The sequence below is a fragment of the Sorex fumeus genome, unplaced genomic scaffold (genome assembly GCF_029834395.1).
Source record: "Sorex fumeus unplaced genomic scaffold, SorFum_2.1 ptg000083l, whole genome shotgun sequence".
Taxonomy (NCBI): domain Eukaryota; kingdom Metazoa; phylum Chordata; class Mammalia; order Eulipotyphla; family Soricidae; genus Sorex; species Sorex fumeus.
The window spans coordinates 7,391,451-7,405,609 of record NW_026606140.1 but is presented as its reverse complement, the minus strand read 5'-3'; positions in this window follow the sequence as shown (position 1 = coordinate 7,405,609).

Here is a 14,159-nt window from a genome sequence, read left to right as displayed (position 1 = left end):
GACAGTGGTGACCTGGGAGAGCCTCAGAGGGGACCCAGGGCCTCTGTGAGGCAGCAGAGTGCACAGACTGGTCAGGGTGCTGCTGGCACCAGGGTGCTGGCCTGACAGGGACTGAGAATGGGCTCAGCGTCCCTGGGACTGAATCAAGCGTGAGCCCAGCCTGCAGTTCCCTGCAGGAACCCAGGCCTGGGGAGGCTCCTTGAGTTTCTGAGAGGCCCAGGCCCTCACTCCGCCTTTCTTCTCAGCACTGGAAGGCTTCCTGGAGGAGGAGAGGCTCTGCACCCACCGAGGTGAGGGGGTTGGCTTTCCCGCCTGGGCTCTGCCAGGGGACACTCCCTGTCCTGGCCATCCGGGTCAGGCCACAAGTTGAAGATGTCCCTGTGGACAGCGGCCCCTTGAGGGCACTGGAGGAGAGTCGGGAGGGAGACAGGCAGAGCCTGAGGCCTTGGGGGTCCCAGTGAACCACAGCAGGCTGGGAAGCACTGGAACTGCCCTCCAGGTGGGCGGGGGACACAGGACATACCAAGGTTCCCAGAAGAGTGGACGGCAGGTCCCTGAGGGACATTGGTCTCTGGGTTCCCGGAGCTGGTGTGTCCGGCCTTTCCCCGGAAGCAGGTGCCTCAGGGAGCCTCGGGCACGGGCTGGGCAGGTCTTGGGGCTCGGACAGGGCTGGCTGGGAAGCGGTGCATGACCCCTGACGGCCCCTCCTCCCTGGCAGGAGCCCATCTTCACCGCGGGAGAGCCCTGAGCTGACCAGGTGACTATCCCCCGCCTCCCCAGACAACTCAGGACCGAGTGCTCCCATGGGGACAGTGCAGTGAGCCAAGAAATGGGCGGGGGGGGGGGGCCCTGGGAGACGGCAGAGGCTACTGTGACCTCATGGACCTGAGGACGTGGAGGGGCTCAGGCTGTGGCGGTGCCGGGAGTCTCCCACCCATGTCAGCAGGGGCCTCTACTCTCTCCTCCTGGCTCCAACCTTGTGCCCTGTGTCCTCTGCAGACAATGGCTCCAGCCACAGGACCCCCGCCGCCAGCGTATGCCTCTGTACCACGTCCCCCCGTTTTCTGCACGCTGGGGACGAGCCGCAGGGCATCCTTGCCTCTTCATGTCTCCTGCTGCCCCGGGCGCCGATCAGCTGTACTTCAGTAGATCCACCTCTCTACCCGCCCCTGGGACACAGAGGGCATCTCTGTACTGACTGCTCCACCCTGGCTCCAGGTTCCTTCTGGGAAACAGCCGCTTAGGCCACCCTCTGACGCCTGAGTGGTCTCTGCTGCCGGCTCAGCTTTCCTGAGTCGGCCTAAGAGTCAGCGGTACGAGGAAGAGCCTGGCCCAGAGCATCCAGGGGACCCTGTGTCCTGCCAGGCCCCACAGCGTGTCCTTGTGCCCATGGGCCCCAGACCGCCATGAAGACCGTGGTCTCCATGTCCCGACCCAAGTCAGGGTGCTGCTCCTCTTGGGGGCAGGCTTGTGGGGGGTCAGACGCCCAGCAGCTCTCCAGATCGTGCTCCTTTGGGGGTGGCTGCAGCTCCCCGAGGCTCTGCCTGCTCTCCATAGCGAGGAGTTGCCACAACCAGGACACGACTGGCTGCACTTCGGGGAGTCTGTTGGGACTCCTGCGGCTTTTTTCTTCCTGGCCATTCCTGGCCTCTAGCCACACCTTCAACAACATCTGCCAGGCCCCTGGCCCTCGTCCAGCCTCTCACAGACCGGAGCACACCTCGGACACTGTGGGGGGGTCTGCACACACTGCTCCACCCTGGCTCCGTTTTGGGGAACAAGTGCGCAGGCCACCCACTGGTGCCTAAGGTCTCTATGCTGCCGGCTCACCTCGCAGGAGCCGGCCGAAGAGTCGGGGCATGAGGCAGAGCCCGGCCCATATCACCCTGGGGACCCTGTGTACTGCCAGGCCCCACAGCGTGTCCTTGTGCCCATGGGCCCCAGACCGCCGTGCAGATCGTGGCCTCCATGCCCCGAACCGAGTCAGGGTGCTGCTCTTCCGGGGGGCAAGCGTGTGCGGGGTCAGACACCCAGCAGCTCTCCAGATCGTGGTCCTTTGGGGGTGGTAGCAGCTCCCCGAGGCTCTGCCCTCTCTGCATGGCAAGGAGTCACCAAACACAGAACACGACAGGGCTGCACTTGTAGTCCATGCGGACACTAGCCATTCACCGGCAACGCCATCGGCCAGGCCCCCGGCCCCGGCCCTGTATATGCCGGTCCTGTTCTTTCTCTCCGTCTGCCCTGCCCAGCCTCCCGCAGGCCAGAGCCCACCTCAGGGACAAGACTGCCCATCCGTTCCCTCCATCCATCTGGGAACACCCCCCCTGAGACTCCCGGGGGTGCAGCTGCCAGCCTCCCCCGCTGTGAGCCGGGCCTTCCCCGAGGACCAGTGCCCCGAGGGGGCCGAGAAGCAGGCTAGTGCTCCAACAAGCCACGGTGGCCGGGACGGGCCTCGTGGACACAGGAGTAGAAGGTGGTGGCCATTTCGGGCTGGACACAGGCGGGGACGGAGCCAAAGGGGTCCCTCTACCCTCTCCAGTGCAGCGCAGCCGCCCCGGCATGACAGCTTCCGGAGCAGGCTGCAGCGGCTCTTTTGCTGCTGGGGATCGCAGGAGAGCACGTGAAACACTACCTCCTGGAGTCTCACTTATCAAAATTAAAGATAAAATAAAATAAAAATAAATGTTCAAGGAAATAGTAACTCATGACTGCGCGGCTCTGGCGAACTTGTGTGTGGGGTAAGCAGGGATGGGGGACCGTCACCCCCCCAGCAGTCCCCTGGAGCTGGAGCTCCTGGGAAACAAATCCGGTGCCACCTTCCCCCCCAAAAGGGTGGGTCACTGCTGCCCTCACGACAGCGTAGAGCCCCCTGTCCCAGCCCACCCCCGCCGTGTCCTGGAGCCTGTGCGGGGGAGAACCAGGCGCTGATGCTCCCGGAAGCCGCATGTGAAGACGGGGGCAGAGGTGGACACGGGGTGTTCGTCAACGTCTGGGCGTGGAGGGGGTGCACAAAGGCCCCTTCTCCATGGGACACTGCGTTGCCCTGGAAACGCACCCTGAGAAGTGACCCCTTCCCCAGGACTGTCTTTAGATCCACATTCTAGAGCAGCAGTGTTGGGGAGTTATGGTGAGCCAGGGACACTGCACGCCAGGGGCTCCCAATGCAAGGGGAGAGAGCGAAGGTTGGGATGGGAGCCACAGGAAATGAATCCCGAGGAAACCTGGCCTCTGCCTTTTTCGCCCTCATGCACCCCACGGCTCCCCTTCTTCCAGCTTCACCTACGCATGCTGCTGTGAGTGTCCCACACAGTAGCCAGCTGTCCCTGTGGCGTGTCCCAATATGGGTCTTAGAGGGTGAAGATGGTCTACAGGGACGTAGCTAGGCACAGCCTCCCCTCCTTCCCTCAAAATAGAAGTACTTAAGCAGATGGCAATCAGATTAGACTACCAAAATAGTTTTTGAAACATTAAATCAAAATGGTAGGACTTCCTCCACATATTAAACAATTTTAGTGGGAAAATTTTAGTGACACTACCCCAAAACCCAGCCGTCGCCACACTCCAGGACGCTTTTCGGACCTACTGGCAAGTCGGCCTACTGGCGCTGCATGACCTTGGTCAGCACCGTCTCCGCTGGCCCGGGACGGCACCCAGTTCAGTCCACCACGGCACTCTCAGCAGCACCAGGCCTGCCTGTCATGCCCTGTGGAAGCATCCCTTCCATGCTGATGGCCAGCACCTCCTTGGAGATCTCCTGTCTGAGGGCCATCAGCACGTCCCGCAGAGATAACAAGAAGCAGCACAAAAGCCCACCGAGCCCAGGGAGTGAAGACAATAGCCTAGAAGGTTCTATCGGTATCAACTAGCCCTGCAAACTCTCACATAAAGACTTTAGGGACACTGTGATGTCTACTGAGCTCAGAGAAACACTGGCTCAATCAGTCAGCAAAGCACAGCAACGTATGAGGTGGAACTGAGACAAGTACAAACAGAAACGTTTGAAGCAAAGAGTGTGGCAGGTGAAGCAGAAATTTCAATGGAGTAACAACATCTGGGGAAACCATTGGTGAGCTTCAATACGGGATGCAGGAAACTTCTAGAAACCAACAGAAGGTGGAAGAAAATCCCAAAAGCGATAGACAGCACACCAGAGAACTACAGGATGAATTGAAGAGGAACAATATAAGAATCACCAGAATCCCTAAAGAACAGGAAGACAAAAGCAGCAAAGAACTATTGGTCAATGAGAAGAAATCAGAAGATTCCTGAAAATAAAAGAGAATAAAGATAGGATTTATCAGACCATATGGGACAGCGAAAAGCAGTGTTAAGAGGGAACTTTGTACAGTGTGGAACTATCTAGATGTGGATCATGGCGACGGGCACTGGAGTAGATAAGACCTGACCTTGCAAAGCGGCCCAGAAGCGAAGCATCACAAGAGCAAGTATTTGGCAAACTTGGCAAGAACAGGGTGTCAGCACGGGCTGTTGAGCCTTGAGCCCCACTCAACCTGCTAGACACATGCGCCAAAGACACAGAAACTTCCACCTACGCTTAGCAGGTCATCCTAGCCATAATTGGGATTCTACTTGAGCAAAGAAGAGAAGAAAAGATGATAGGCCAATCAAGCTGAACTTCATGTGATTGCACGTTCTTGTAAGCCGAGAAGTTCTATAAAATATGTGTGTATTTGGCAATAAAGTGAACAGCCATCAGCTGCTCCCGGAGGGTGTGTCTCTGAGTGCCCGTCATCCTTGGTCCCACGTCTGCCTGGACCTGGTGCGCAACGTCTCTGGGTACTTTGAAGAAAACTGTTCCCCAACATCTAAAGTCATTCTCCTACTTCCTCAAAGAAACTTATTTGCTCTTGTACAAATAAGACTCAGGGTTTTCAAATTCACTCGTAGCACTCTAATTTTCAGAACTTCAGCTTTCACTTTTCTAAAAGTGATCTTTCTGAGAGTCTTCTTGAGGTCTATACTTCACATGAGTTCTTTTCCCTCTCATTTCACAAAACAAAGACATGACTCTTGTTCATTTACTGCATTTAGTGTCACTCCTCCAAAAGAGTAAGAACAAAGACACAGCAACTTACATTTCAGAACACAGTTTTGGGTAATGCTTTCAATTTAGACAATCTGTCTCATGTAGCAGTAGCACTGTAGCACTGTCCTTCCGTTGTTCACCGATTTGCTTTAGTGGGCCCAAAAATGTCCCCATCGTGACTTGTTGTTAGTGTGTTTGGCATATCGAATACGTCGTGGGTAGCTTGCCAAGCTTGTCCGCGCGGGTGAGATACGCTGGTAGCTTGCTGGGCTCTCTGAGAGGGGCGGAGGAATCAAACTCGGCTTGGCTGGCTCGGCTGCATGTAAGGCAAACGCCCTACCCGCTGTGCGAGAGATAGCACAGCGGGTAGGACGTTTGCACTGCATGCAGCTGACCCGGGTTCAATTCCCAGCATCCTAGATGGTCTCCCGAGCACCGCCAGGAGTAATTCCTGAATGCAGAGCCAGGGGTAGCCCCTGTGCATTGCAAGGTGTAACCCAAAAAGAAAATAAAAGACATATTGCAGTAATATTCCATAAAGACATGAATTAATGAAGGGTACATGAGGCGATAGCACTGTGGGTAGGGCGTTTACCTTGCACGCAGCTGACCCGGGTCTGATTCCTCCATCCCTCTTCGAGAGCCCGGCAAGCTACCGAGAGTATTCTGTCCACACTGCAGACACTGGCAAGGTCCTCGTGGTGTATTTGATATGTCAAAAACAGTAACAACAAGTCTCACAATGAAGACATTACTGGTGCCCCCTCGAGCAGATTGATGAAAAATGGGAGGAGAGTGCTACAATGGATAGTGAACCTGTTAAATAATATTGAAAAATATTACTCAAAACAGGAAATATTGATCAAGTATATTTTACTGAAAGTTGTAATTAGGAGTTAATCTACAAAGAAAATTTGATATTAGCTTCTACTTACACATATTTATGGTGGAATGTATGAGGGGTAATCAATAACAGCCTTTAAAGGAAAGATTATGATAATACATTAAGTTCTGATAAAGCTATGATGGAAGTAGAAAAGAAATAAAATTTAAAGAGGAAAGGAACAAGGAAAGTTCTATATATTGAAAGTAGAGCGCTACCTGGACTTTTCCCAAAGAGAAAAGTCTTACAAATTGACATTTAGCCCCAGAATGAATTTCAACAACTTTCACACACTTCCCTCTTGTTGTGGTGGGAAGATGCTCACTGGCTGGATAGGTGTTTGAATGTTACCTGTAATGAACTCCTGTGAACTACTTTAGGAATATAAAACGTGTAAAAATCATTAAAAAATTGATATTCAGATTATATTCCTTAAAAACGCCGAAAGCTTAAGAGATAGTACCGTGGAGAAGCTGGTTCCGATCCCTGGCATCTTCAATGGGTCCTCAAGTACCACAAGGAGTAATTCCTGAATGCAGAACCAAGAGAAGCCCTGGGCATCACCAGGTGTGGCCCCCCAGAAACAAAAAAAAATTGCCAAATAATTACATTTTGAGAGTCTAGTGTATGTACACAATAGTAAAATAATTGTTTCATTTGTTTGTTTCAAAGGAAGAGTTTTTATTTAAAAAATAAAGATGTTTGGTAAAGGCTGAGCAAAGACCAAACTGATGTGGGGGATTTTGAGGCTCCAACGCAGTGGGAGAGGGCTGGATGCTCGAGGCCCAGGTTCATGTGGGAACTTCGCTGGGAGACTCTGGAGGAAAGAGGATGTGAAACAAGGACACTGCCGAGAGGAAAGTGTCAGGGTCAGAGGGTCGGTGAGGCAGACAGACGGCAAGTGCAGACGGAGGGGGTGACTGGGTTCCTGAGAGAACAAGGCCAGGCCCAGGAGGCAGGGCTCGGGGCTTGGAAGGGACGGGAAGGGAGGGCAGGGCAACCTAAGGCCTAGGCGGGTAGAGAGACCACTCAGGCCTGAGTGGGGCAGGGCTGGTGGCAGCCATGCATGGGGTCCCCTCCTGGCCCGGGACCCTTTGTGACTCCGCAGGGTTCCGTGATGTCAGCAGAGTGTATATAAACAGGCCTGCTGCTCTCTGGCTCAGTTGCCACAGGCAAGCGATGAGTTGTCTGATCTCTACTAGATGGATTCTCACACTTATTCTCCTATGATTCCTGAACATCTACCCGAATGGCTGGTTCTCTGGATTGAGGACCCCTACCTTTCGGGGTTTAATGGAATACTATTTTTGATTTTGCTGAAAAAATGTGTTGCCCGTTTGCGGTCAAGGAACAGCACCAGGTAGAGTCTGGAGACGTCCTGGGGGACTGAGGGCAGGTGCGTTTGTAAGAAGCAGATGGGGCGTGTGGCCAGGAGAGAGCATCAGTCCTCTCTCTCGCAGACGTGAGGCACAGGGCGAGGTATTCCGGGGGACCCAGTTACCTCAGGGCCAGAGTCTGTGTGGGAGACCCCCTCACGCACTGTAGGAGAAATAGCTGTCCCTGTGGGATCCCAGCTCCAGGGAGAGTACACGCTTCCCCCCTGACCTGCGGGGGCAGGGGTCACTCACACAGGGGCCTCCACGCGGGCCAACAGGACAGTGGTGACCTGAGAGACCCTCAGAGGGGGCCCAGGGCCTCTGTGAGGCATCACAGTGCACAGACTGGTCAGGGTGCTGCTGGCACCAGGGTGCTGGACTGACAGGGACTGAGAATGGGCTCAGCGTCCCTGGGACTGAATCAAGCGAGAGCCCAGCCTGCAGTTTCCTGCAGGAGCCCAGGCCTGGGGAGGCTCCTTCAGTTTCTGAGAGGCCCAGGCCCTCAGTCCCTCTTTCTTCTCAGCACTGGAAGGCTGCCTGGAGGAGGAGAGGCTCTGCACACACCGAGGTGAGGGGATTGGCTTTCCCGCCTGGGCTATGCCAGGGGACACTCCCTGTCCTGGCCATCCGGGCCAGGCCACAAGTTGAAGATGTCCCTGTGGACAGCGGCCCCGTGAGGGCACTGGAGGAGAGTCGGGAGGGAGACAGGCAGAGCCTGAGGCCTTGGGGGTCCCAGTGAACCACACCAGGGTGGGAAGCAGTGGAACTGCCCTCCAGGTGGGCGGGGGACACAGGACAGACCAAGGTTCCCAGGAGAGTGGACGGCAGGTCCCTGAGGGACACTGGTCTCTGGGTTCCCGGAGCTGGTGTGTCCGGCCTTTCCCCGGAAGCAGGTGCCTCAGGGAGCCTCGGGCACGGGCAGGGCAGGTCTTGGGACTCGGACAGGGCTGGCTGGGAAGCTGTGCATGACCCCTGACGGCCCCTGGAGAAGCTCATGAGGCCCCTGGAGAAGCTCATGAGGGAGCTATTTCAGGAGGTAGGAATATCTTCCAAAAGAGGTCAACAGCACATGTCTATTATTTGTGAGGATCCCTGCTCTATCTAGGTACTACCTGATCTCCTCACTGAGCCCCACTGGGTGTAGCCCAGGTTGCCCCCAAATACTGATGGACTCAAGCGTCACACTTCAGCCTGCAGCTTATAAGTATTACTAGGAGCAGTCCCTTATCCTAACAATTGCTGGGCATGGCCCCTATAAAACTTTATTGACAAGGGGATGAAGCAATAGTACAGAGGTTGGGTGCTTGCCTTGCAGGCACCTGACCTGTGTTCCATCCCTGGCATCCCATTTGGTTTCTTGACCACCACCGTAAGTGATCCCTGAGTGTAGAGGCAGGAGGAAGCCCTGAGCATTGCCAGGTGTGGCCCACTCCAGAAAAAATATAAAAAGAATTATTGGAAATATCCAGCTTCAAAGCTATAAGAACATTAAAGCTAACACTAGAAATAGTCGTCGATTTGCTCGAGCGGGCATAGTAACGTCTCCATTGGAGACTTTGTTGTTACTGTGTCTGGCATATCGAATACTCTGGGTAGCTTGCCGGGCTCTCCGAGAGGGGCGGAGGAATCCAACTCGGGTCGGCCATGTTGGCCACTTGTAAGGCGAATGCCCTACCCGCTGTGCTAGCCAAAATTGAAAATAACGCATTAGAAGAAAAGAATATCAACTTCTGACTTTGAAAGACATCAAAATTAGAAATATTCAAGTGGGACTAACAACTGAAGCAGGAAATCAAATAAAATCATAACAGATTTCAAATTTTATTGGGATTAAACACATAATTTCATAGAAAACTGAAATTGATCTAATAAACTTAATTCTAGTGGAGATAGAAAGTTTAAATAGACCAGTTGTAAAGAAGAAATGGGTGGAAAATGATGAATGTACTATCCCAGATGGAAAAAGCTAAAGGCAGATATGCAGATGTAGAATCTACCAAACTCAAGGCTGTTTAAATGCTTCCAGAGTACTGAAACTTCACTTATGATTTTAGTGTGATGTTAGTATGATTTTAGTGTGGAGTTATACTGGCAGTGCTCAGAGCTACTCCCAGAGCATTGCCCAGGGGTTGCTCCTGGAGGGACTCAGAAGACCAGACAGAGTCTGGGATGAAACCTAGGTCTCCATGCACTCAGGCAACTGAGCTGCCTGTCCAACCCTGTAGGATAACACTGTTTTGTCCTTCCTGCAGAGCCTCAGGTAAATTAGATTTATTGGGTTGCTCCCATCACAGTACTCCCATTCCTCTGTGTTTATTTGTAACTTCTTTCTTAGTGCTCTGTGGACTAGTAAATATTGTTTTTCTCTTCTCCCTAAGTCCTTTGCATAGTTAATTCAGAGCAATGTCCTTTTTGTATGGATAGAAGAAGACAGTGTATGCTATGCCTTTGTAATATGACTCTCAGTGTTATTTTCCTCCTGGGCATCTGTTGTCTCACCTAAGCCTCAGCTGCTCTGACTTCCTAGCACACCCAAAAGCAGGGTCCCTAAGAGGGACTGGATGGAGCCAGGGCAAAAGGTAAGCTATATATTACCCAAGCGTCAAGATGGGCCTGGCCAAAGTGCCATAATGCTTAACTATAAGTTAAGGATTTGGGCATGGAGAAATTCTGACATGATCCAAAATGTAATAACTAGATTCGGACCCTGCTAGGGTTAGGAATGATTAATATGGCCTGAGCTCTGTAGTCTGAGTCTGTGGCAAGCTGTTCCCCTGAGAGCTGCCCTACAAGCCTCAATGGTATCTCTTACTGTGTCCATACAAAAAAAAACTAGTATTAAGATGTTGATAGATATTGGACTGAGGAAAGTACAAAAAGACCTTAGGAGGTATTTTGCCTGGGGCAGTCAGAAAGGACTTTGAAATACCTTTTAGGTGGTGTTTTCTTTGAATTTGGTGGGCTCTCAGGAAGTGCAATCTGATGTTGATTTTGCTCCCTGATTGGGTTCAGTGTCAGCCCAGAGTGTGGGGGAGTTGGAGAGGCAAGAGAGTTGGAGAATGAGAGAGAGAGAGCAGGTCGGCAAGATGGACCACAGAGAGAATAGCAAGGGGGACAGAGAGAGAAGAATGTGGAAGAATACTGGAGCAGGCACATGGAGAGAGAGAGAGAGAGCCCAGGCTGCGAAAGAGAGTGCAGAGATGAGCGGAGAGACAGGGGGTGACGTGAATGAGGAGCAGAGCAGATTCGAATGGGAGCCTGACGTGTGGGGAGAATGGAATAAATGGCATCTGATCAATCAACCGTCTTGACCCTTCTCCTCCACCATATGCCCCATGGTCCGGGCTGCCCCAGCTGGGGGCGCGGCCCCGGGTCACCCAGAACCTGAGAGGCTGGAGAAGAGCTGTCGAGGCCACCCCCTGGCCACCACTAAAGAGTTTTTTACACAGCCACACATCTTTTCTTATTTCTCTACCTTCCTCCCCTCCTTTCCTCTCTTACTTCTTGCCTCCCTCCATTCATCCCTCCCTCCCTTCCTTCCTTTCTTCCTTCGAGTTGTGCTCAGGGCTTACTCCTGACTCTGTGCTCAGGAATCATACCAGGTGGGGTTCTAGAGACCATATCGGATGGAGTGGACTGAACCCAAGTTGCCTGAGTTCAAGTCAAGCACCCTCCCTCTAGCTGGTACTATTGGACTGATTCTCTGGCCCCACCTCACACATGCATTTTTATTTATTTATATATTTATTTAAATTTTTTATTAGTGAAACACCATGAGGTACAGTTGTAGACTTACACATATTTGTGCTTGGGTTTCAGTTATACAATGACTGAGTGCCCATCATTCCACCAGTGCCCATTCCCCACCCCCAGTGCTCCCACCATCCCTCCCACACCCCACCTCCCCATCCCACCCCACCCCTGTGGCAAGGCATTCCCTTTTGTTCCCTCTCTCTCCTTTTAGGTGTTGTGGTTTGCAAAAGAGGCATTGAGTGGCAACCGTGTTTAGTCTACAGTCTACTTTCAGCATGCTTCTCCCATCCTGGGAGGATCCTGCCAACACCCTTTACTTGGTGCTCCTCTCTGCATCTGAGTTGTCTTCTTCCGTGCATGTGTGGCTGGCCTCCAAGCCATGGAGTTAACCTCCTGGTACTTATCTTGGCTATTCTTAAGTGATAGTCTCACATTTTGTTACTTTATATTCCCCAGATGAAAGCAATCTTTCTCTGTATGTCCCTCTCTTTCTGACTCATTTCACTTAGCATGATACTTTCCATGTAGTACCACTTGTATATAAATTTCAAGACTTCATCTTTTCTAACAGCTGCATAGTAATCCATCGTGTAGATGTAACAAAGTTTCTTGAACCAGTCATCTGTTCTTGAGCACTCAGGTGTTTTCCGGATTTTGGCTATTGTGAATAGTGCAGCAATGAACATACAAGTGCAGATGTTATTTCAACTGTACTTTTTTGCCTCTCTGGGATATATTCCCAGGAGTGGTATTGCTGGGTCAAATCGGAGCTCAATTTCTAATTTTTTGAGAATCTTCTATACTGTTTTCCGAAAGGGCTGAACCAGTCGACATTCCCACCAGCAGTGAAGCAGAGTCCCTTTCTCGCCACATCCATGCCAACACCTGTTGCTTTTGTTTTTTTGGATGTGGACCCGTCTCTGTGGTGAGAGATAATATCTCATTGTTGTTTTGATCTGAATCTCCCTGATGATTACTGACGTGGAGCATTTCCTCATGTGCCTCTTAGCCATTCAGATTTCTTCTTTGGGAAAGTTTCTGTTCATTTCATCACCCCATTTTTTGATGGGCTTAGGTGTTTTCTTCTTGTAGAGTTCAACCAGTGCTTTGTATACCCTTGATATCAACCCTTTATAAGATAGATATCGGGTTAATAACTTTTCCCATTCGGAAGATTGTCTTTGTATTCTGGTCATGGTATCTTTTCAGGTGCAGAAGCTTCTTAATTTAAGATAGCCCCATTTGTTTGTCTCTGTTTCCACTTGGTGAGTGGAGTGTCCTCTTTGAAGTTAACATTAGTCTCAATATCATGGAGGATTCGCCGACCTTGTCTTCAATGTATCATGGATTTTGGCCTGATGCAACACATGCATTTTTAAATAAAATAGTACTCTACTGTTTAAAACTTTGTACAAAAAGGAGAGGCATATAATATCTTAAATTTCAGTATACTAATGTAAGAAATCCCCAGTGAAATGTAAAAATTGAATTAAAAAATCAAAATATGTTATGGCTATATGGAATTTATGCAGTAATGGAAGGATGTACCAGTAATAGAAACACCATTAAGAAACTTTCAACAATTTTCCATACTTAATATATTTATGAATGTAAAAATACCATCTCTCTCAACTTTGTAAGGGAATTTAACATAATTCAGTAATATTTAAATTATAACTGAAGCATAGAAAAGAGGGAAGAAAAAAGAAAATTAAAATTTAAAATAGACAAAAATTATCTGTTGAATCTAAACACAAATGTAAGAATGTTCTTCATCTGGGGAACATAAAGTAACAAAATAGGAGACTAACACCCAAGAATAGCCAAGATAAGTACCAGGAGTTTCACTCCTCCATAGCTTGGAGGCCAGTCACACATGCTGGGGGAAAAGGCAGCTCAGAGAAAGAAGGGAGCACCAAATAAAGGGTGTTGGGAGGATCCTCCCATGGTGGGAGATGCATGTTGAAAGTAGACTATAAACCAAACATAATTGCCACTCAATGCCTCTTTTGCAAACCACAGCACCTAAAAGGCAAAAGAGAACAAAAAGGAATGCCCTGCAACAGAAGCAGGGTGGGATGGAAGGGATGGGGGGTGGCAGAGATACTGGGATCAGTGGTGGTGAAAAATGGGCACTGGTGGGGGGATGGGTACTCGATCACTTTATAATGGAAACCCAAGCACGAAAATTTGTATGTGTACAACTGTACCTCATGGTGTTTCACCAATAAAAGTTTTTTTAAAAAGTGTATGAATGTTCATCAAAGTATTTTCTCAACACTTCTATAGATTAAAATTAACAAAGTTTGGGGAATAATATACACATTTAAAAAGGCTTCCCTCTTTCTTCAAGTGGTACGTCAGGTTTAATCATTGCTAAAGTATATTCTGTTACTGTCATTGTCACTGTCCTTCCGTTGTTCATTGATTTGCTCGGGCGGGGCCAATAACATCTCCATTGTGAAACTGTATTTGGCATATCGATTATGTCATTGGTAGCTTGCCAGACTTTGCCATGTGGAAGAGATATTCTTGGTAGCTTGCCGGGCTCTCCTAGAGGGGTGGAGGAGTCGAACCTGGGTTGGCCAGTTCGTCTGCATGCAAGGCAAATTCCCTACCCGCTGTGTATATTCAGCGGGAAAGAAATACCGTATTCCCTTTCAGCAACTTCTAATGAAATGCTCCCATTCAGTTGGTTGATAGGGAAACTTTACATTGCAAATTGATCACATAAACTTTGAGATAAAGAAGTTAAAACTGTTAAAGCACAATATTACAAAATACAACATAAGACAATGGAACATTGTTTATAGATTACCTACAGTTCACCAAGCAACATTAGATCACCCCTGATGTAGACAGATTCGTAGGAGGCACGGAAGATGTGATTAATTTAAAATTTTAAAGATAACCACATGGTAATTGACACTTAGAGGTAAAGAAGAGAGAAGGCATGGATGCTCCCAAGCAGGGCTCAAGCACAAATTACAATTTTGTCGACATTTGTTTGCTAATCACACAATGGCAGTTCAGTTTCCTGTATTATAGTTATCTCAAGTATAAATATGACAATAAAACCAATTTTTGAGGATAATTTGGG